This window comes from Macaca thibetana, chromosome 6, assembly GCF_024542745.1.
Source record: "Macaca thibetana thibetana isolate TM-01 chromosome 6, ASM2454274v1, whole genome shotgun sequence".
Taxonomy (NCBI): domain Eukaryota; kingdom Metazoa; phylum Chordata; class Mammalia; order Primates; family Cercopithecidae; genus Macaca; species Macaca thibetana.
In genome coordinates, this window is record NC_065583.1 from 6,859,298 (window position 1) to 6,883,078 (window position 23,781).

At 43.2% G+C, this 23,781-nt stretch overlaps 1 long non-coding RNA gene across 1 annotated transcript in view; it reads left to right on the forward strand.

Annotated features, from left to right (window-relative positions):
• The window catches only part of LOC126956401 (uncharacterized), a 31,263-nt gene that overhangs the window by 4,598 nt on the left and 2,884 nt on the right, over positions 1 to 23,781 (forward strand). The window contains exon 2 of the long non-coding RNA XR_007726305.1: positions 6,890 to 19,102. This is a non-coding gene — a long non-coding RNA (uncharacterized LOC126956401). The remainder of the gene's footprint in view (positions 1 to 6,889; positions 19,103 to 23,781) is intronic.

Consider the following 23,781-nt stretch of genomic DNA (forward strand, 5'->3'; position numbering starts at 1 on the left):
ACATCACTGTCAACAACTTTGGGAAAAAAATCCTTCCTTAATTATTCCTCAATTCACTCATAATCAAATCACTTATCTTCTTACAACTTCTAATTCTTGACAAGTTACTTACACTTCTTTTGTTGGACAATTTTCTACCCAATATCCTAAGTCTCCAATCTTTTCATTTTTTAGGCAGCATTCTGTGTTGCCTTTCTCACCAATTTCTGTATTTCCTGTTCAAGGTCCTACCTTTTTTACTAACACTAGTAACAATAATAAGACTAAATATTAAAGTGTTCATCAATCTCAAGTTACAGTTTATCCTTATCCCTTGGTGCAACAGAAAAAACTGTTTACTATTCTCATGGTCTTACTTAATTTCCCTACTACTGGTTGTAACATTGTTAGTAATTCTCAATACGCCGATTATGTTACTTCTTATGTTTCTCAGGCCACTTTACCTCTTTGTACTACTTCTTCTCTTCAAAAACTCTTTTCCTTGTTATCTTCTACTTTGAGCCAACGTCAAACTCCTTTATTCATCACTCATCTTCGTTCTCATTCTCAATTTCCTGGACCATTAGTTCATGGTAATACTCAAATTAATTCGCTTTTAATCGGCCACCTACATACTACAAAACAAAACAAGCTCGTTCTCTTATTCGAGCTTGTCTTTCCTGTGCTCCTTTAAGCATTCCATCCTTCCATCCTGGGGTTAATCCATGAGATGTCCCTTCTTTTGGACGATTAAAGTATGTTCATCATACCATTGATACCTTTTCTCATTTTCAATGGGCCACTCCGTTGCCATCTAAAAAACTAATTCTGTTATTACATATCTCTTGGTTTGTTTCGCCATCATAGACATTCCTCTTATACTTAAAACTAATAATGCCCCTATCTATGTCTCTCATAAATTACAAGTTTTCTTACAACAATACAATATTCAACATATCACCGGTATCCCGGACAACAATCAAGGTCAAGCCATCATTAAACACACAAATTTAACTTTAAAACTCAACTACTAAAACAAACAAACAAAAAAAAGCCCCCCAAAAACCAAATTTTAAAGGTTCTTTTTACCTTAATTTTTTTAAATCAATAAAAACAATTACAAAATTCCACTGCCGTAACCCATCTTTCCTCACCTCCCTCGGTGATAGTCCCCTCTAACAATTTAAAGGTTTGGTATCCTAATAAAAAAGGTAAGTATGTTCAAAAACAAGTTCTAAAACAAAAACGGGACACAAAAAACAAACCTAAGTGGTTTCCTACAAAATAATTAAAACCCTGTTAAAAAAAAAAACTAAATTCAACATACATTTCTTCCTTTGTTAAATGTGCCTCGGCGGGGGACTTATTTCTCTTAGTAAGACTTTGTATAAATATTGGACTTATATTCCCTTTCTGCCCTTATATCAAAAAGTCACCTAAAAAGAGACAAAAATCAAGGTTTTCACCAATAACATTACTTAAATGCCGTCCCCCTATATGGACAAAAACAACATAAAACAAAAAACAAAAATTATAATCAACACATACCAATTTAAAGTAAAAGGACTTCCAATATGTATAAAAAATAGTCCTCATTGTCTCCAAAAATCACATAAAGCCTGGGCTGTTCGCTATAATCATAGTCATATGACTACTAAAACTGTTATTATTGTAACTAAAAGCTTTTAATATAATCATACTATATATAGTAATAAAACTATTCCTAGTTCTTTAATTTTTTGTCCTATTCTAGAGGTTTCTCCTAATATTAAGATACTAAAGTGACAACAATGTCGGAAAACTAAACCCCAAATTTTATTAAAATACAATAAAATGTAAATAACTAATTAAAGTGTACACGATAATTTTCAAATAAAATTTAGTCACATACCTTTAAAATAACACTGAGTAAATAAAAGTATTACTACTAACAGTAATAAAACCTTAATACAACGTAAAAAAGGCCTAAAGTACAAACTCATCTTTAAAAGTTGTTAACTACAGAGAATGCCATTAACACTTTTGTGAAAAATATGTCCCTTAATCTTTCTAACCCAAATAACTCCTTTCATATTCAGTTATATCAAAATACCTCCCAATATATTATTACTTGTGTCCGTAAGCCCTACCTATTATTAACAAAAAATTTAACATGTAATAATAATACAAAAATTGTTAATTGTACAAATACGTGTACATTTTTGTCTTGCCTCAATCATTCTTGGTGGCATAACTTTACTAAAAATATTTATATCCTCAGGACTCATAAAAAAATTTGACTACCTGTTAACCTTACACAACCGTGGGGGGCATCACCTCTTAAAACTTATACTTGGACTTCTCTCCAACAAACCCGCCGTGCCCTTAGACTTATAATTGCCTCAATGATGAGCCTTGTCACCATCGTCTCCACTACGGCCGTAACAGGACTCACTCTACATCAAAGTATACAAAATACTAAATTTGTACAACAATGACACAAACAATCTCACCGGTTATGACTTCAACAACAAAACATTGACTCTCAACTTACTAAAAAATTGGACAACATAAAACAAACATTAACATGGCTTAAAAATCAGCTCACTGTACTCAGTACTCAAATGACATTACAATGTAATTAAAACTCCACTCAATTTTGTGTAACGCCTATGCCTTTTAACATCTCTCAAAATTAAACCGTAATCCAAAAATTATTAGTAGGCCATAAAAATATTAGTTTGAACATCCAAAAACTCACTCAAAACATTTCCAAAACATTTCGACAACAATTACATATGTTGTCTAAAACCGTAACCCTACAAAAACTGGGTCAACGCCTTACTGCCTTTAACTCATAAACCCAAATAAAAACATAAATTTCTACAATCTCTAAAAGTATATTACTTTGGGCACTTAAATTGGGTCTACTTCTTTTAGTAATTCAATACTCCCTCCGTCGCCTCCAAAAACAAAAAAAAACCACAAAAACAAATATGGACTACCTTTTTAAAATTAAGACAAAACAGAAACAAAAAGGAAAAAATGCAGGGGCCTTTGAAAACAGTATGCTGAGAATAGATAGGGCTCAAGGACAGTATCTCCAATTAAACTTTTAATGAACTCCCGTAGGCGCCAAGAAGGCGGGCAGATAAGGAAGAGCATAGAACAAGGAAGGTTACATCTGAGAAAAGAAAGTTTGTTTTACATTACATTCTTTCTACTGACGTGGGGTTTATAAAGTATAAATAAAATGAGACAAAGACTCTGAACACGGCCGCCATGTTCTCTATGTGTCTTTGTCTTTTGTGTGTTCTTTCATTCTCCACCACCCCCGACACGGACCCCAACAGGTGCACTGATTCACTGCCCTGTTCTCACCGGTGTGGCTTTTCTGCAACTCACTATAACAGCGTTTCATTCTGGAGCAGTATGACGGACATCTATTGTGTTTTCTAAATGATATTGACAAACTTCTGCCCAAATAAATTAAAAATCCTAACTCAAGTGAGCCATTTGCCAGAGCAACAGTCAGTTTTTGGAGAATGGGCTGTAAATTTGGGGGTTATTTTAGCCCATTCAGGGTGCTATAACAAAATATTACAGATTGGGTGATTTAAACAACAGACATTGATTTCTTACTATTCTGGGTGAGAAGTCCAAGATCAAGGCACTAGCAGAAAAAAAATCTCACATCAGAAAAGCAGAATTAATTCAATAACACCATCTAACATGCAATGTTCAATATATTTTGATTGTCCCCAAATGTTCTCTAAAACTGTCTTCTTCCTTCCTTCCATCTTTCCTTCCTTCTTTTTGTTTCTTCTTCCTTTCTCCAGGATTCAGTAAAGGTACATAGATTGCATTTCACTTTTTAATTTTTGTACCCCCCTCATTAAATACTGTCATGATTCCAGAACAGATGTACTTTCTGCATTCAGCTATCTTCCCGTTATTCAACTCAAACATTCAGGCCAAACGTTTCCAATAAGACCACTGCATGGGTGGCTTGTATGCCTCCCACTGTGTCCTCTCAGGAGGCACAGTATGCCAGGCCATCCTGTTACGGGCAGCTCTAAGACTTGACCATTTGGTTCAAATTGTTACATCATCTCTCTCTATTATAAAGACACATTTTCTCCTTCACAATGACTAAGTAATCTGAGGGCCAGGCGTGGTGGCTGTTGTCTGTAATCCTAGCACTTTGGGAGGCTGAGGTGGGCAGATCACCTGAGATCAGGAGTTCAAGCCCAGCCTGGCCAACCTGGTGAAACTTCATCTCTACTTAAAATACAAAATTAGCCGGGCCTGGGGGCATGTGCCGGTAATCCCAGCTATTTGGGAGGCTGAGGCAGGAGAATTGCTTGAACCTGGGAGGTAGAGTTTGCAGTGGGCCGAGGTCACACCATTACACTCCAGCCTGGATGAAAAGAGCAAAACTCAGTTTAAAAAAAAAAAAAAAAAGACAGTGATCCGAGGGCTTTCGCAGGATGCAGGACTTTCAACTCTAAAACCATCAAGGCCCTGGGCAAATTGAGACAGCTGATCACCCTACATGCAATCTCAATATCACCTATACCAGGCCCAAAAATGTTACAAATGTTCTTCCCTGTATTTCCCCTTCTGAGACTCTATCAAGATGGTGTCCTTTACTGCAGTAGATCTTATAAATATTGCTTTACTTGATCTGTAGGTTGCTCAGATGGTCTCTTTGGAGATTATACGCATGCTGCTATGGAGTCATGGATATTTTTAAATTAGTATGTTAAAATATGTTCCCTTCATTATTTACCTTGTTAATCAAATCATCCCAAATTTGGTCAGTGGGAGCTCCTTCAAGCTAGCTGTCCTGTCCTTCTGATATGATCATATTTACCTGATAGGGCCTCCTTTTTCTCTGGCTCAGCAAGATGTTCCAGTCTCACTTGGTCTTGACCATTTCTTCAAGGAAGAAGTCCCCCTCCTTTTATAAAACTCTGGCTTGAAAACCCCTGGATTAGCGGGAGATGAAAGAATGGGGTAACCAAGTTATTTCCTAAAGTGTTTTCACCATGTGGAAGTGCAGGGATAAGCTGAGGGCTCACCATGCGAGAGAGAGAGAGAGAGAGAGAGACAGAACAAGCTTGTGGACATGCAATGACAGGACCTCCAAGCTCCTGGGTCAGACAGCTGTGCTCAAATCCCGACCCCGTGACCTTCAGTAAGTGCCATAACTTCTTTGTGCCTCAATCTCCTTATCTGGGAAAACTGTAGTGCAGCTGAAAGCACAGGGTCTCAAAGAACCTGAGCTGCTCTCATCAGCAAGTCCAACAATGGATGCTGACCAAGCACGCTTTACACATTGGGTGCCACATAGATGGTCGAGAAGGAGATGGAAAACAGGAGGCTCCAGAGAGCAAAAGAGGAGACAAAACTTGGCACGGCAGATGTAGGAAAGGGATGAAAATTAGGAGACCAGTTCTTAGTCTTGGTTCTGTCCTGGGCAAATCACTTCATCTTGCTGGGCAACAGCAGTATGTGGAAAATGAATGCATCTCTAGACCCAGAACTGTGCTGCTCAAACTTTGATGTGCATATGACTCAGATGGTGATCTAATTAAAATACAGATTCTGATTTTGTGGGTCTGGATGGGGGCCTGAAATTCTGCACATCTAATGAGCTCTCTGATGAGGCTGACACTGTTGCTCCATGGACACACACTGAATGGAATTCAGATCAGAGGTTGGTGAACTTTTTTCTGTTTAGGGCTAGACAATCAATATTTCAGCCTTTGCAAGCCATGCAGTCTTTGTCACAACTACTCCACTCTGCTGTTGTGGCACAAAAATACCCATAGATGATATGTAAATGAGTTTGTAAAATAAAACGTCATTTACAAAAACAAGCATGAAGTCAGATTTGGCCCATCGGTTATAGATTATCGACCACCGTTATAGTCGATATCTAGTATTCCTTCCAGTTTTGCTGTTCCTTAACTCATATTCAACAAGTCCTTAACTGAGCACCTGCTCCACATCGCAGTCTGTGTATCATGTGCTTTTCCACACGGGACTCTGCTACCCTCAGAATCACCTGTAAAACTCTATCGCACACTCATTTTACTAAGGAGGAGACTTGTTCAAGATCTCAGAGCATGGAAGGGACTACTGTTGTGATTAGAACCCAGGTTTCCTGATCGCAGGCCTGGTGTTTCTTTGTTCTTTTCAACAAATCAAATAATCAAATGAAGATTGTTCTTTAAACACACACTCTCTCTCTCTCTCTCTCTCCCCCCCCCTCTCTCTCTGGTGGGGTTCTGCCAAAAAAAAAGAGGACAAGTGATTGTTCACCAGATTGCTGTGTTGGGCAAGGTTGTCCCTTTTAGCCACATGTCCGAGGTAGGATTTTGACAATTTGAGAATTTTAAAGGAATAAAAGGTATAAAACAGATAGAAACTATCCTAGGTCAAAGCAGGTCATTTCACAAGCACAGGAAAATGTGACCCCATGATTACCTTCTTCTCTTTGCATCCCAGTTTCCTTCTGAGCTTTATCAAGTTCAATCTCCAAATGCCACGGGAGTCACAATGTAAAGGAGGCAGCAGCCCCATGACCAAGGGAGGGGAAGAGGCGTGAGCAACTGGGAGGGCCGGAGGGATGCAGGTCCCTGACTGTTGCCCCTTGCTCAAATGCCACCTGTTTGTTCCTGCCATGGGAGCTGTGAGGAGAGGAAGGTACAGAGAGTGCTGGGCAGAGAGTCCGAGGAAGGCCTGGCTTTGAGATGCATGAAACAATCACCCAACCTCTCAGAGGTCGCACACCAGCAGCCCCCAGGTAGAAACTGACTCGCACACAGGTGGATTTGCTTTGGGCTGCATGCAGAGTGTTTTAAATCATTTCAACTTGTTGTCAAATATAATCTTCCTGTCTTGCCTTTTATAACTCATCCAGATGATGGATGCAGCCACAACAAGTGACACTTTGCACAGGACAACCGTGGGCCCCAGCAGAGGACCAGCAGCCCCGATGCATGGTGAGCAATCCCCGTGCCTCGCTCAGGTACAGCTCCCACCTGTTCCTATGGGGTACTTGAGTTTGTGATCTCTGCTAGACCGGCCTATTTCTTCATCTATAGAGTGTGGTGAGCGTCCACCCCAACTACCTCATTAATTCAGTCAGCAAACAAGTGGCCACTGCCTGGCTCAGTCTGTTCCACAGAGGAGCAGGGAGGAATAAGAAGGGGGATGTGGCAGTCCTCGTGGGATGGACTGCCCCATGGCGACAGCCCGGTGAACAAGTCAGGCATTCTGGCTGCCACAAGAGGCCCATGCGTGGAGCACAGTGTAGACACAAAGCAGGAGGAGAGAGTCTACAGGCCAGAAAAGGTTGTGTCTTGAAGACAGAGGCTCTCCTGGTTAAGGAGCCGCAGTGGGGGCAGAGTGGGAGGAGAGGAGGCAGGGAGTTCTCAGCCACGGGATCACCTGGGTTGCAGAGACAGAGGCCAGGATAGCAGCCAGATGTACTAGGGAAAGCACAAACAGTCCTGTGGTTAGTTGCAGGGTGTGAGTAAGACTGTGGGGTGGAGGCAGAGAAGGCAGGAGGCTCACAGGTAGCCCAGCAGGGCTGAGGATGGAAGGCCTTAAATGTCCTGCTAAGAAGCATGACCTAGTCCCAAGGGCCATCGGGAGTTCTGGGAGGGTTTTGTACCGGGGAGTGCAGGGATGGAGTTCAGGCTGTAGGAAGATCTCTCTGTCGCAGTGGAGGGTAGATAGATGAGGGGGAAAAACAGGGCAGAAGACCAGTTAGGAGGCAACTGGATAAATCTAGGTGAGAAGTCAAGGAAGACAAGATTGGGACAATGATGGAAATTCAGGGACAGGACTAGGATGAGACAAATGAAGAACCCAAGATGCAAAATTTAAGGAAGTGCTGGCTCTCAGAGACACACAAGTGCAGGGGTGGGCACCTGAGACTAAGCACCCCCTTAAAGCTTGCTTTCAGGGGTCTCTTGCTTGCCTCATCCCAGGTCTGGCCCCGGATTAGTGGTGTGGAAGAATATGTAACTGTTGAAGCCCTATTTTCCAAAGGAAATAGGTATCCTGCTCCTTGGTATCCTGCTCAACATGACTGACTTGCTTCTTTCACTCCAGGACTTAGGGACTTGGGTTCAAATCCTGACTCTCAAACTCATGGTCTCTCAGAGTTTTCCTCCTCAGTTGCCCACATATGTAAAATGGACCCAGAGTTTTCCAATGTCAGGGATGCTCTAAGTTCAGAGGATGTGGAAGCCCAGGGCCGTGGCCACAGCAGACAGCCCCTGGTGACCTCTGTCTTTGCCAGCATTTATTTGTTTTGAAAGACCCCAAGGCCAATAGATCCTCTTTCCTGATCCACTAAGCTACGATGGCAGTGCCTGTAGCTCTCCTATTCTTTTCCTTCCCCAAGGGTTTGCCTCAGCTGTCCTATTAAATATGGAAAACATCTGTGCTTGAGGTTTTGTTGTTTTTTTTTTTAGCAAGAATCCCCACATCTGGAAAATATTGGTCAAGAGTCTAATTAAGTATGTCAATGACAAATTGTTCTCACAGGAAGTATTTAGGGCTAGTGAATAATTGGGATTTAATGCCCTTGGCCTTTGTCCTTGCCTGCTTGTTTACTTATCCTAGCAGAGGTCGGGGAGGCAAGGCTCCCACCCCCACCCAGCCCCAGTCCCAAAAATCCTTGGCCAGGCTGCCGCAGAAAAGCCAGACCCACAGATGCAAGCAGCTGCCCTCAAGTGAGGAAGCAAGGGTGGAAGCTGTGTCTCTTAAAGCTACACAATGCCCCCTTCTTACCAGAATCTCTATCTCTTCCACTCAGGGCTAACGTTTCCTGCCAGGTCTACCTGCTGTTTGAAGGAGATTATTTCCTTTCTTTAACTTGGACTTTTTTCTTTCACCCTTCAGAGGGCCTCAGCCCTCAGGGAAAATGGATTCTCTTCCCTTCCCCAGCTCCCAGCAGGATCTTCCCAACTAAATAATGAAGTTTAATGGACTTTCACACAAACACAAAGCTCTCTCCCTGCCCATGGGAGGACATTTCTCATTAATGAAGGGCTTAAAAAGATGTTCTCATCCCCATGAAGCTTCAGGAACACCCTGCATCTCCTCATCCTTGACTCCCTTGGCCATCCTAACCCAAGATGACTCTGACAGGAGAAACCACTGTGGACAGCAACTGAAGGCCTCACACCAGCTTCATCAACCAGAAGGCAGATGGCCAAACAAGGGCAGAAACAGAAAACGTTAGAAACGTATGTTGTTCAATGCGAGTTCTGAGCTGGAGACACTGAAATTGTTCTTTCAGGTGCCTTTACATCCATCCTCTCTTGTCCTTTTTTTCTCCATGTCTCCACTCCAACAGCAGGTCCCAGCTGCTCTGTCTCAGAAACAGTCTCCAAATTTATCCTCTTCCTCCCATTCCCATGGCCAACACCCAGTCCAAGCCATCACCCTCTCTTGCATGGACGATGGCCATGACCTCCCTGTGGCCTCCAGCCTTCCCAGTTTTCCCCCTTCAGTCCATTCTCCTCGTGTAGCCAAATGCTGTACAAATATGGGAGCCAAATTGTGTTGTATTGTAACCATCACGGGTTTGTTGCCCAATGCACAGCAAGTCAATATAATGAGACACAGAGGTTGCATCAGAGACAGAGGTTAAAAATCACAGGGCAGCCAAACAAGGAGATAGGAGGAAACCTCAAATCTGTCTCCCGAGGGGTCTGCGGGTAGGAATTTTAAGGGGTTCGGAGTGGGCCGAGGTGTGGGGATCTTCGATTAGTTGAAGAGTGCCAGGTGAATTCATGTAACAGGGAGCTAAAGAAACTGCCTTCTTGCGCTGATTTGGTTCCTCTGCGGGGGTCTTTAAATTGGTTGGCATTAGCTCTTCCACTGCAATTTAGAGTCTGAAGAGCATCTTAAGCAAATCTTAAAGAAAAAGCCTTATGATTCTAACATCAGAAATCCTATCTACAGGAACAATAGGGGTGCAAATGGTCAGTACCTGGTGCTGTGTGACTTTCGGTTACAAGGAAGTAGGCCAAAGGGCAGTCTGATTAGCACTTAATTATAAATGTATTTCTGACCAGATCCTGGCATATAATTCTTGTGAGCCCTGTGAGGACAGTTTCAGGGTTCCTGCCCTCCGGCAGCTCCCATCGCGATGAGGATGCATCCCAGGCCCCTCGCAAGGTCTAGGGCCTGCCCCACCTGGCCACTGCCCCACAGACACATGCCACACCTTGGTGTCTTCCTCGTGTTTCTCACCATGATGTAAAATCACTTTCATGGGTTATTTGCATGTTGTCTGTAAATTTGATTAGATCATAAACTCCATGAGAGTAGCCTGTTGCTCTTGTCAGAATGAGGCAAGAAAGGTGCCTTGAGCACAGCATTTAAGGAGGCACTGACTCTCAACCTCAGATTCTCTATCACACAGCCCAGAGACGGAGTACCTCCCAAAATTGTGTGCCATAGGTACCCCACTTGCCTCTCAGCCCTATTCCCAGGGCCATATTCCCAGTGCTAATAAATATTTTGGGGATGAATGAATTCTGATGTTGTCAAGGTCAAGGGTGCAAAATTCACCCAAGTTCCCCAAGTCCTGTCCAATACACCCAGAGCATCCTCCAGTCTCCAACCCCACTGCCATTGACAGTCTCAGACCATCATCTTCCCCTGGGCGGCTGCTACACTTCCTGACCCCTCATCCTCCCAGGCCTGACTGCTCCTCAGTCTGCCACATGGCACCTTGCCTGGTTCTCCAGGCTTATCCCTCCTCAGCCAGTCCTCCCTATAGTGCCATGCCACCGTTGTATCCCCTCTTACAGACTTCTGTCAAAGTGATCAAATCTGTCCAAAATGTAGATCTCATCCTGTCATGCTTCTGCATCTCCCACTGCCTGTGCATAGAGTCCAGGCTCCTTGGATCAGCATTGAAGGCTCTGTGGGATCTGAGCCCTGTTCATTTGTTTGACTTCATCTCTCTTCCCATCTTGCCCTAACTCCAAGTTTCAGCCTCTCCACCCTTCTTCCAGCTCTGGGTCTCTGCATGACTGCCACCTTGCCTGGGATTCCCTCCCCTGGGGAATACCTAGCTATTCTTGAGGACCTTGTTGTGAAGTCTTCCTGGTTAACATTAGTTTCCTTGCTCTGGCCTCCCTCATTGTTTTAGTCCATTTGGGCTGTGATACCAAAATACCATAAACTGGGTACTTGCAAACAACAGAAATTTATTTCTCCCAGTTCTAGTGGCTGGGAATTCCAACATCAAGGTGCAGGCAGATTCAATGTCTGGTGATGGCCTGCTTTCTGCTTCATAGTGTCTTGCCACTGTTTCCTCACATGGTGGAAGAAACTGAAGCTCTCTGGGGCCTCTTTGATAAGGGCTGTAATGCCAGTCATGAGGGCTCCTCCCTCATGTCCTGATCACCTCCCAAAGGCCCCACCTCCTATCCCATCACATTGGGGGTTAGGTTTCAACATACAGATTTTGAGGGACACACATTCAGTCCGTAGCACTTGTAATGAACAATTCTTTAGAGTCTTGGGTTTGAAGGATAGCCGTGGGGCATTTTATGCAAACACTTTCAGCTAACAATATGCTCCCAACCAAGTGGTTTGCAAAGCACTTTGCCAATGTTTGCCTCCTTCAATAACTTAGCTATTCCCTCCTCGCTGAGACTGAGAGAGAAAGTAATTTACAAGCGTTCGTATAAGAAATGTACACATTAGAACCCAAAGCCACTGCTGTTTTGCTCTTACAAGGAGTACCCCCTCTTCTTCCTGCAGAGAAGCTTCCAAAAGTGTCAGAGGAGCAAGTGGCACACAATGACAATGGGCAGAAGCAGTCTTTTTAGGGACACTGACTTGGTTCAGGAGGGAAAGCTTGACCTTTGCCCTTCTCCTGATCGTGATGATGCCGACAGGGTTAGAAGCCAGTTTGGCCCCATGCCTTGCCTCCCTTTTTAACACAGAGCAGGCCTCAAGCTCAGCACTTGTTCTGGGTAACAGTGTCTGGCTTGAATTTAATCATCTTGCTTTGTTTTTATGCTGTTGCTTTTTCTGCTACATTTAACTTGTGGCCGGTAATGCAGCTTCTTTCCATTTAGAGAAGTAAATCCATATTTTTAAATACATTTTTTTGAGCTGGAGTTTCACTCTCGTCACCTAAGGTGGAGTGCAATGGCATGATCTTGGCTCACTGCAACCTCCACTTCCCGGGTTCAAGCGATTCTCCTGCCTCAACCTCTTGAGTAGCTGGGATTACAGGCACCCGCCACTACCCCCAGCTAATTTTTGTATTTTTAGCACAGATGGGGTTTAGCCATGTTGGCCAAGCTGGTCTCGAACTCTTGACCTCAGGTGATCCACCCATCTGGGCCTCCCAAAGTGCTGGGATTACAGGCATGAACCACTGCACCTGACCCTTAAAATACATTTTTAAAGAAAAAAAAAAAAAGAGTCAATTTAAAGAAATATTTTAAGTGCATAATTGTCCAGATGGTTCCCAGACATGGTAAGAACTGAGAAGTGATATGATGGAGAGGGCTAACTGGCCAACAATTTGTTCTCACTTCTTCTAATATAGAATTGTTGCTGGGAGGCAACTTCCCAGCCAGGGACTACATTTCCCCACCTCTTCGCAGATAGAAGGAGCTATGTGCATAGAATAAGGACACGGGTGACACACATCACTTCCTAACCTGGCCCATTCTCTTAGTTCCTTCAAGCTGCTATAGCAAAATACCATAGACTAGGTAATTTATAAACACAGAAATATATTCTCACAGTTCTGGAGGCTGGGCAGCCCAAGATCAAGGCAATGGCAGATTTAGTGTCCAGCGAGGGCTTCATAGCTGGCACCTTGTTGCTGCATCCTCACATGGCAGAAGTAGCAAGGGTGCTTGGCTTATAGGGGCACTAATCCCATTCATGAGGATGGAGCCCCCATGGCTTAATTGCTTCCCAAAAACACCAACTCTGAATACTGTCTCACTGGGTATTGGGTTCCAACATATGAATTTTGGGGGACACCAACATTTGGTCCGTGGGACTCATGAATACCCCCATTTGACCCCCAGGATCTCATCAAATGGCTATACCCAGAGCAGCCCTGGGGACCCTTTGGAAACTAGCAGCACATTTGTTTGCCTGAGTCTGAGTGAGCATGTGACCAGAGACTCTCCCTTTCTACCCCAATAGCAATTAAACTTTATATGATTCAAGAATAAACTTTGATTGTGCCAAGACACTGAGATTTCAGGGTTCTTCTGCAGAGGAGCTAAAATGATTGAATGACTGATGCTTGAAAAATAGTTTTAGAGCAGGATTCAAGAAATTAATGACAGTTTGATTTTTCAAAGAGCTGCCTCTTGTTAAGAGTGATACTGGCAAAACCAAACCAAATCCTGCCTGTTTCCTTTCGGAAGAAACCATGAGTTTGAGAATTTCAACTTATTAAAGAGTAATCTAGACTAGGGACATTTTAAGCTTGTCTTCCTTTCTTCCTTGGTTTCTTCCTCTTCTCTTATCTCTTTCTCCTCTTCCTTTCTTCCTTCATGTTTGTTTATCTCCTTTCCCTTTTTTTTTTTTTTTTTTGCAATGAAATAATTTATTTGGATGAAAGCATCCCCAATATTCAGAGCCCACCAGTGGGAAAGGCAGACGTGCGTGCTATTTGGCCCAAGTTGAGATTTCAAATTTAGACTTTTGCAATTACCACCTGAGGAGTTTACACATAGAGCCTTAGAATGTATGTGTATTAAAAATTTCAATTTGTCAAATGTAAACTATGAAAATATACTAAAACTTTTGTGTAACATTCCACATTTAGAATGCATAGGAACACACTGGGAACACGGTGCAAGGAAGCTATCAGAAAGATGCATGTGAATTTTGTTCTGATTCACTTCATTTCCACAAACATATTTGGATGTTGTTTCTGCTCTCTCAAATCATACAGATGGCCTCATAGAATGCTAAATTCCTGTAAGAAAATTTGCCGGCAAACATTCTTCCTTCCTCTAAGGGGTCTTCACCCACCCTATGCCCACTCTTCCTGCAACATTTTGGTGCTAGTGGTGCTCTCTAGTGGCCAATCGGCCACACCAATCTCTGATTACCCAAAATTGGCTGGAATTCAGAAGTCTTTCTTTCCTTCCTATTTTGCAGCTGGCTCCTGGCACGTCTCATAAAATGATGACACTGTCTCCCTGCCTTTACAGTTAATGATTTCTCAACCAGACCCCACAGTCCTCTTTGGATGGTGCCAGTGATTTTCACCAAGCTGTCATTCCCCAAATGTTGCTCCATACTTCTGTCAGATGGTCACACTGCTAAACACCCCCCACAACATTCTCCAGTGGCATGAGGCCCTCTGTTAATCTTATGTAAGGGCCACCATATTCCACAGATTTCTTAGCTCTTTCTATAGGTGGTTGACTCATCCCCAAGAAAACAGAGGGGCAAGGAGGTTAAAACAACACTCTCAAGGTTGCACAATGAGAAAAATGATGGCAAAATTACTCAACCCCAGCTGCCTTGCTAGATTGTTCTTACCAAGCATTCTAGGATGATTGTTAAGGGAAAGGGAAGGGAAACAACATATACCGAGCCTGGCCAGGCACAGCACTGGTATAGACAATTCCACATACAGTACTTGTTCCATCAATTCCTCACAACCACCCGCTTATGCAGCTATCATCCATCCTCCCATTTATCCATCCATCCATTCACTTTTTCAATACATATCTGTTTTACATTTGCAAAATTCCACGGATTGTGTTAGGCACTAGGTATGCTGATTCAGTTCTTTTTCATGCTGCTTTGAAGAAATTCCTGAGACTGGGTAATTTATAAAGAAGAGAGGTTTAATTGACTCACAGTTCCACATGGCTGAGGAGGCCTCAGGAAACTTACAATCATGGTGGAAGGTACCTCTTCACAGGGCAGAAGGAGAGAGAATGAGTGCCAAGCAAAGGGGGAAACCTCTTATAAAACCATCAGATCTCATGAGAACTAATTCACTATCATGAGAATGGCATGGCAGAAACCACCTCCCATGATTCAGTTACCTCCACTTGGTCCCGCCCTTGACACATGGGGACTATTACAATTCAAGGTGAGATTTGGGTGGGGACACAGAGCCAAACCATATGATTCCACCCCTGGCCTCTCCCAAATCTCATGTCCTCACGTTTCAAAACACAATCATACCCTTCCAGTAGTACCCCAAAGTCTTAACTCACTCCAACATTAACCCAAAAGTCCAAGTTTAAAGTTTCACCTGAGACAAGGCAAATCCCTTCTGCCTATGAGCCTGTAAAATCAAAAGCCAGTTAGTTACTTCCTACATACAATGGGAGTATAGGCATTGGGTAACTACACCATTCTAAATAGCAGAAATTGGCCAAAACAAAGGAGGTACAGACCCTATGCAAGTCTGAAATCCAGCAGGACCATCATTAAACCTTCAAGTTCCAAAATGATCTCCTTTGACTCCATATCTCACATCCAGATCACAGTGATGCAAGAGGTAGGTTCCCATGGCCTTCAGCAGCTCCAACCCTGTGGCTTTGTAGGCTACAGACCCCTCCCAGCTGCTTTCATAGTCCGGCATTGAGTATCTGTGGCTTTTCCAGGCACATGGTGCAAGCTTTCAGTGGATCTGCCATTCTGGAGTCTGGAGGATTGTGGTCCTCTTCTCACAGCTCCACTACGCAGTGCCCCAGTGGGGACTCTGCATGGGGGCTCCAACCTCACATTTCCCTTCTGCATTGCCCTAACCCAGGTTCTCTGTGAGAGCTCAACCCCTGTGGCAAACTTCTGCCTGGACATCCAGATGTTTCCATACATCCTCTGAAATCTAGGTGAAGATTCCCAAACCTTAATTTTTGACTTCTTTGCACCCACAGGCCCAACATCATGTGTAAGCTGCCAATCTTGTGGCTTGTCCCTTCTGAGGCAACAGCCTGAGTTCTATGTTGGCCTCTTTTAGCCATGGTTGGGATGCATGGCACCAAGTCCTGAGACCACAAAGTAGCAAGACCCTGGGCCCTGCCCACAAAATTGTTTTTTTTCCCCTAGACCTCCAGGCTTGTGATGAGAGGGGCTGCCATGAAGACTTTTGACATGCTCTGGAGACATTTTCCCCATTGTCTTGGCAATTAATATTTGGCTCCTTTTACTTATGCAAATTTCTGTAGCTGGGTTGACTTTCTCCTGATAAAATGAGTTTTCTCCCACATCTTCCTGTCTTGTTCTGAGCCCTCCAAACTGTTCCAACCTCTGCCTGTTACCCAGTTCCAAAGTCATTTCCACATTTTTGGGTATCTTTATAGTACCACCCTACTCTCTGTGGTACCAATTTGCTATATTAGTTCATTCTTATACTGCTTTGAAGAAATACCCACAATGGGTAATTTATAAAGAAAAGAGGTTTAGACTGGGCATGGTGGCTCACACCTGTAATCCTAGCACTTTGGGAGGCTAAGATGGGTGGATCACTTGAGACTAGACATTCAAGACCAGCCTGGCCAACATGGCAAAACCTCATATCTACTAAAAATAAAAAAAAAAAAAAAAAAAAAAAAAAAAATTAGCCAGGTGTGGTGGTAGGCACCTGTAATCCCAGCTACTCAGGAGTCTGAGAAAGGAGAATCACTTGAACACAGGAGGCGGAGGTTGCAGTGAGCTGAGATTGTGCATTGCACTCCAGCCTGGAAAACAAGAGCAAAACTCCATCTCAAATAAAAGAAAAGAGGTTTAATTGACTCACAGTTCTGCATGGCTGGGGAGGCCTTGTGAAACTTACAGTCACGGTGGAAGGCATCTCTTCACAGGGCAGAAGAAGAGAGAATAAGTGCTGAGTGAAGGGGGAAGCTCCTTATAAAACCATCAGATCTAATGGGAACTAACTCACTATCACAAGAACAACATGGTGGAAACCATCCCCATGGTTAAATTACCTCTGCCTTGTCCTGCCCTTGATACATGGGGATTATCATAATTCAAGGTGAGAGTTAGGTGGGGACACAGAGCCAAACAATATTAGAGAAATAAGCTTTGGTAAAAACCCAGTTTCTGGTCTTAAGGCTCTAATTGTACCAGGCAAGAGACAGACAAACTGTAAACTCATATAGATGTGAGGTGCTGCCTTGGGATGAGACCCTGATCACTGCACAGTAGAAGTAGGGCTTCTAAATCAGAACTGGTGAGGCAGGGAGGAGGGAACAAGGTAAGTAATGCCCTAAGGCAGTCGGTAAGCTGACATTACTTAGAAGTAGTACTTCTTGAGTATATTTGCCAGGCAGGATATCAAGTGGATTGGGCTATTTAATCCTCACGACCCTCCTATTGTGGGTACTAACCTCCCCTACTGTAAGAGGGTACAATTATGATCTCTCATCTCATAAGCTAGAAGCTTCAAGATTGTCGGGGTTAAATAACCTTCCCAGGGACATATGGCTTTTTTTGTGGTGAAGCCAACATTTGAATTAAATTCTCACTGGCAGCAGAGCCAGGGTTTTAACCTCTGGGCTATGGACAGAGCCAAGACGGGTGGTAAGGGAGATGGTCAGGGAATCCTTGAGTTTTGTAAGAAATTTAACCTTAATATGAATGTCTTTGCAGAGTCATTGAAGGATATGGAATAAGGGAATGCTATCAGACTTTATTTTATGAAAATGCATTGGAGAGGCTATCTGAAATAATAATCCATGTTGTTTCCAGTCCAACTAACAGTCAAAAGAACAGCAGAAGGGACCACACCAGCACGTGCTGAGTTGGAGAAACTAACGAGATGCTCAAGAGGGTAGATCAGGCAAGTTACTAGATGTGTGGTCCAGAACGCAGAAAAGAGGTGAGGTTGGTCATATAGACTTGGGAATTGTCAGAACATAAATACAAGCTAAGATTGTGTAAGATGCCTCCAAGAAAACCAAGATGAGAGCTGGGCAGGACAGAGCAAGTCAACAAGGGAGCAGGCACTTACACAGGACACCAAGGAACAGCCAGCCAAGATGTAAGGTGCTGTAGAACCAAGAAAATAGAGTTTCCACAAGGAGGAACTGAGGAGCAAATGACTCGGGGGGTCAGGACACTTGGGGACAGATGTGTCCATGCTATTCTCTAACCCCAAGTCTAAGCTTAAGAGGAGATCAGGATTCAGGAAGGTTGTATTTGGTTTCCAGCAACTCACCCACCACAAATTTCAAAATCTCTCTTCATCTGGAACACAGAAAATGATTTGCAGTCCTCGGATGGTTACAAGGGTACTGGTTTTTGCCAAGTCACATTATTTGACAGAAATGGGCCGTGAAATGCCTGCTAATTGCTACAAGATTTAACAGGGAGAGACTGAAAACAGGAGGCGGGGAAGTGCATTGTCAGTCTTTCATGTGGGGAGCTGGGGAGCTGGGGATAACAAGACATAATGAGCCTTCTTCTCTGAGCTCCAAATTACCAGGATCATTTTATCCTGTTGAAAGAAGGATGAAGCTTTTTAAAATGGGCAATTATGACATTTTTTCATTGTTGTTGAGAAAGCTAAACCCCAAAGATCCCAGCTATTTTTGAGGGGTTTTCAAAAGGCACTCATGCCATTGTTGAGCTCATCTCCCCAGGCTCCAGGGAGAGGTTTATTTGCCATGATAATCCTGCTTGATCCCCTCTCTCCATACTTGACAAGTCTTTGCAGTGTTTCTTCTCACACGTTCTAGTACTGCCCTGGAATCAGACCATGGGGCCCTTGAACCAACTGAAGGAAACTGTTACCAAATAACCACTAATGCCTCTGCTGAGCCTTGAAAGGTTACTGGAAGTGTCTGTAATCTAACTTTGTGTCCCTTTGTTGTCTGATCTTGGGGAAGTATCCCTTAAATCATGTCACCTCCCCTACCAATCTAACACCTTCACTAACTACCCCTGTCCAGCAAGTCTGGTCCAAAGGCTACTGCCTCTAGAATTGAATCCCCAACTCCTTGTCCAATCTTACCTTTTCTCCCTGCAGTCATTCATTTGTGCATTCATTCACTCATTTAACACACAGAGGATGAGCAAGTCGTATGTTCTGGACATTCAAACAGGTGCTAAAGAAGTCTGCCAAGGAAGAGAGACAGTCAAGAAGGTAGGAGGTCATAATACAGTATAAGAGGCTTTGTTGAGTTAAGATGAAGGGCTTTGGGATACAGAAAACTTGGCACCTGGACTAAGTGCTGAAGGAAGAGGACACATGCAGAGACATATGTAGACAACAGAAGCTGTAGGACTTGAAGTCCTGGTGGGCTATGGGGAGGAGTGTGATGCTCAGATTTCAATCTCAGGCCGTTAGGTTCCATTAGTACTGTGGTTTAAATGTGTCCCCCATATTTCATGTGTTAGAAACTCAGTCTCCAAATTTATATGTTGATTGGAGATGGGGCCTTTCAGAGATAATTAGGATTAGATAAGGTCTTCGGGATGGGGGTCCATGATGAGACTGGTGTATTAAAAAAAAAAAAAAACCAGGAAGAGAAACTTGATCACATATGCATGCTCTTGTCCTCTCTCCACATGATGCCTTCTGCCATGTTATGACACATCAAGAAGGTCCTTACAAGATGCAGCCTCAGGACCTTGGTCTTCTCAGCCTCCAGAAACATGAGGCAAACAAAACTCTTCTTTTATGAAATGTCCAGTCTGTGATATTCTGTTACAGCAACAAAAAACCAGACTAAGACAATACTAAGAGAGGAATCATGGAGAAGAAATTTGTTTGGCAGGTGGGGAAATGAGCTTCTTCAGGGACATGCTGACCAACAGGAGCTTGTGGAGAGCCAGGAGCAGGTGCCCTGTGGGAGGTTGCTTATGGGAATCTGCAGCACAGGTGAAAGGTTCAGGCTGGAGAGAGAGACAAGGGAGTGGTTGGCTGAAAGGCGGACATTGAAGCTTTGGGTATGAACAAGACATTGTGAGAAGATGGGTCCCTGATGAAGAGCCCTGGGGAACACCGTCAGTTAAGGGGTCATATGAAAAAGACAAGACTGTAGAGAGAAAATAAACTCATGTATGGGGCCTGGGCACTGAAAATTCAAACCTGTGCTTTCTTCAGTGGGGACAATCAAATAGCGGGACTGAGAAGGTTGTCAGTCTATCATGTGGGGAGCTGGAGATAACAAGACATAATGAGCTGAGAAGGGTCAGCTTCATAAAAGCAGGGAGGAGATTTGAGATGAAAATGGCAATGACTCTCAACATGCTCCTTCCTCTTTACTGTGTAATAAAGAATTTGGCTGGCTTCTGTCACCAGTTCCTGAGAGGTGGCCTTTAAATCTTTGGAATTTCCCAAGTGATAAGAGTGTCTTTGTTTTGTGGTGGATCTCTTAGACCACACCTGATATGCTAATGAGGTGACTTAGAATGGAGACTGAGCATGTCAGAAGAACCAGCCATGTTATTAGGGAACAGGAGCCTTCAGCCACGTGATAATCAGCCCAACCTCTAGCCCAGCCTAATAGAGGGCGCTTAGAGTTTGAGTCTCATGGGCAATGATTCAATCAATCCTGCTTACGTAATGAAGCTCCAATAAAATCTCTGGACATTGCAGCTTGGGTGAGTTTCCTTGGCTGGTAATACTCTGTGTATTGTCACACATTGATATGTTAAAGCGTCCTGACTCCACAGTGAGAAAAAACAGAAGCTTCATGTTTGGGACCTCCCAGAACTCACCCGATGTCTTCTTTCTCCTTACGGCTGATTCTGATTTGTTTGCTTTATAATAAAACTGTAATCACAAAGAGACCGCTTTCCTGCATTCTGTCAATCATTCTAGTGAATTGACGGAGTAGTAAGAACCCCCAAATTTGTAACCAGTTGGTCAGAAGTTCTGGTGGCCTTGGGATCCCTGAAGTTGCGATTGATGTCTAAAGTGAGAATAGTTTTGTGGAGAACTGAGCCTTAACTTGTGAGGTTTGACTCAACTCTGGGTATCTGGTGCCAGAAGTTCTCAAAAGTTATTGTGTGCCAAGGGTAGGCACTAATATTGATGAGTTATTTCTTTGGGCTAAGTACCTCACATGCAGTTTCTCACTTCATCCCAGATACAAAGCTATGAGGGAAGTGCTAAGTATTATCACCCACATGTTACAGACGAAGAAACAGTTCTCAAAGTTAGGTATCCTGGCCAAGATTATGCATCTAGGAAGTAAGGGAGCCAGAACTGAGCCCAACCAACCAAAACCCATGCTCTTGACCACTCTATTAAACTTCTTCCCAACAAGATACTCGTCTTCATACTTGATCTGGAATGCCTAGAAGGGTAGTTAAAATGAGCTTATTCATTAATTTATTCAGCCATATTACTGAACACCCTCTATGTATCATCCATGAATAAAACAATGATCTCTGGTTTCATAGAGCTTATATCCTAGCTAGTGGAATGTAGATCATGGACTTTGGCTTTTACTCTTAATGAGATGCAGGAAAGCTATTGCATGGTTTTAAGCAGAGGAGAGTGGCATGACCTAATTTATACTGTAAAAGAATCACTCTAGCTTCTACACTGAGTAAAGTCTTATGTGGGCAAGACTAGAGTCAAGGACCCCTGTTAGAAAGCCACTAAAAGCCGGGCATGGTGGCTCACGCCTGTAATCCCAGCACTTTGGGAGGCCGAGGTGGGAGGATCACGAGGTCAGGAGATCGAGACCATCCTGGCTAACGCGGTGAAACCCCGTCTCTACTAAAAATACAAAAAATTAGCCGGGCATGGTGGCAGCACCTGTAGTCCCAGCTACTCGGGAGGCTGAGGCAGGAGAATGGCGGGATCCCGGGAGGTGGAGCTTGCAGTGAGCCGAGATCATGCCATTGCACTCCAGCCTCGGAGACAGAGTGAGACTCCGTCTCAAAAAAACAAAGAAAGCCACGAAAGCCATCAAACCAGAAACAATAGTGGCTTGGGCAAGACTGGGAACACTGGAAGTGGTCAGATTGCAATAATAATAATTATTAATAATAATAATGTTTGTAGCAGAACTAACAAGATTAACCAATGAATTTAACTAGGATGTGACAGAAAGAGAGGAATGAAGAATGACTCCAAGATTGGGGATTAAGAAACTTGGAGGATGAAGTTGCTATCAGCTAAGATAGGGTAGCTTGTGTGAGAAGCATTTGGGGGCTAGAAGTGGGGGAGAAAAGGTATGATGTTTAGCTTAGATGGTTGAGTTTGAGATGCCTCTCAGACATCCAAGAGGAGATGTCACTTACACAATTTTCCATTCTATGCTCATTTGTTTATTTACTTGAGAGTGTAGACTTTGGTATCAAACCATGTGGAGAAAATTCCATATTCAGTCCCAACCAGATATGTCATCTTAGGGAAGTCAGTGTATCCCTCTGGGCTTTAATTAATTTCCTCATCTGCTGATTGTGTTAATAATTATACCTCATGTTATTGTTATGAGGACCCAGTGAAATAAGTCACTGAAGCACTTAGGACAGCCCCTAGAATCACATGTAATCACTCAGCAAGTGTTAGCCATTTTGTTGCTCTTTGGAAAGTCTCCACTAGTGGACTTTAAGCTCCATGGCAGCAGAGATCTCATCTGACTTGTAAGCACTCAATAGTTGCTGGATGAATAAATTGTTGCACAAGATTGGGCCAACTCAAACCAGTTCCAAAACATTGCAAGAGGTTTTTATTATTCCCTCAGGTTTGATAATTCACTAAAATAACTGACAGAACTCAGGACAGCACTATCTTTGTGATTACAGTTTTATTATAAAGCATACAAATCAGAATCAGCCATAGAGAGAGACACAGAGTTCTGAGAGGGTCCCAAATATGAAGCTTCCATGTCTTCTCCCTGTGAAGTCAGGACTCTTTAGATCAGTGTGTGACAATACACAGAGTACTGCCAGCCAAGGAAACTCACCCAAGCTGCCATGTCCAGAGTTTTTATTGGAGTTTCATTATGTAAGCATGATCGATTAAATCATTGGCCATGAGACTCAAACTCTAGATGCCTTCTTATAGGCTGGGCTAGAGGTTGGGCTGATATCGTTTGGCCCTCATTCTCTAATCACATGGCTGGTCTTTCTGACATGCTCAGTCTCCATTCTAAGTTATCTCATTAACATAAGCTCAGGTGTGGTCTGAGGAACCCACCACAAAAAACAAAGACACTTCTATCACTTGGGAAATTCCAGTGTTTTAGAGGCCACCTCCCAGGAACTGGTGACAGAAGCCAGACAAATTATTTATTATACAACAAATTTGCAGTGCACCCAAATGGACTGGTCTTTCAATTTTCTCTAACAGTTCCTATTTAGATTCACGGTCTACTGTTCTGGAAGCCATCTCAGTACTCTTGGGAAAGTCAGGACTTTGGCATTCAGTCACGAATCAACAATGTGACATTTGATACCAGATAGTATTTTCATGAAGCATTGTGCCTCTTACATTTTATCTTATTTTGTGTGTCATTATCTGTGACACACTTTAATGGTGAAACAATGGCTGTATAAAATTCAGCCAAGCTCATTTTGAAAAAAAAAAACGGGCCATTGGAATCAGCGATTCACATCTGATTTGGAGTTTTTGTTAGATTAGCTTTCCTCTAGAAACAGCAATCTGATTTAGTCATTTGGACTCAATACTTTGCAGCCACAAAACATAAGGTATCATCTGGCAGAAATGTCTTATTTTACAGATGAAACTGATGCCTAGAAAAGGAAACTTCCAACGTCATACCATGAGTTGAGGAAGCACCAGAACCCTTCACAGGCTCAGAAACTCAGGGTAAAATAAAATGAGATCAGATGGCCCAG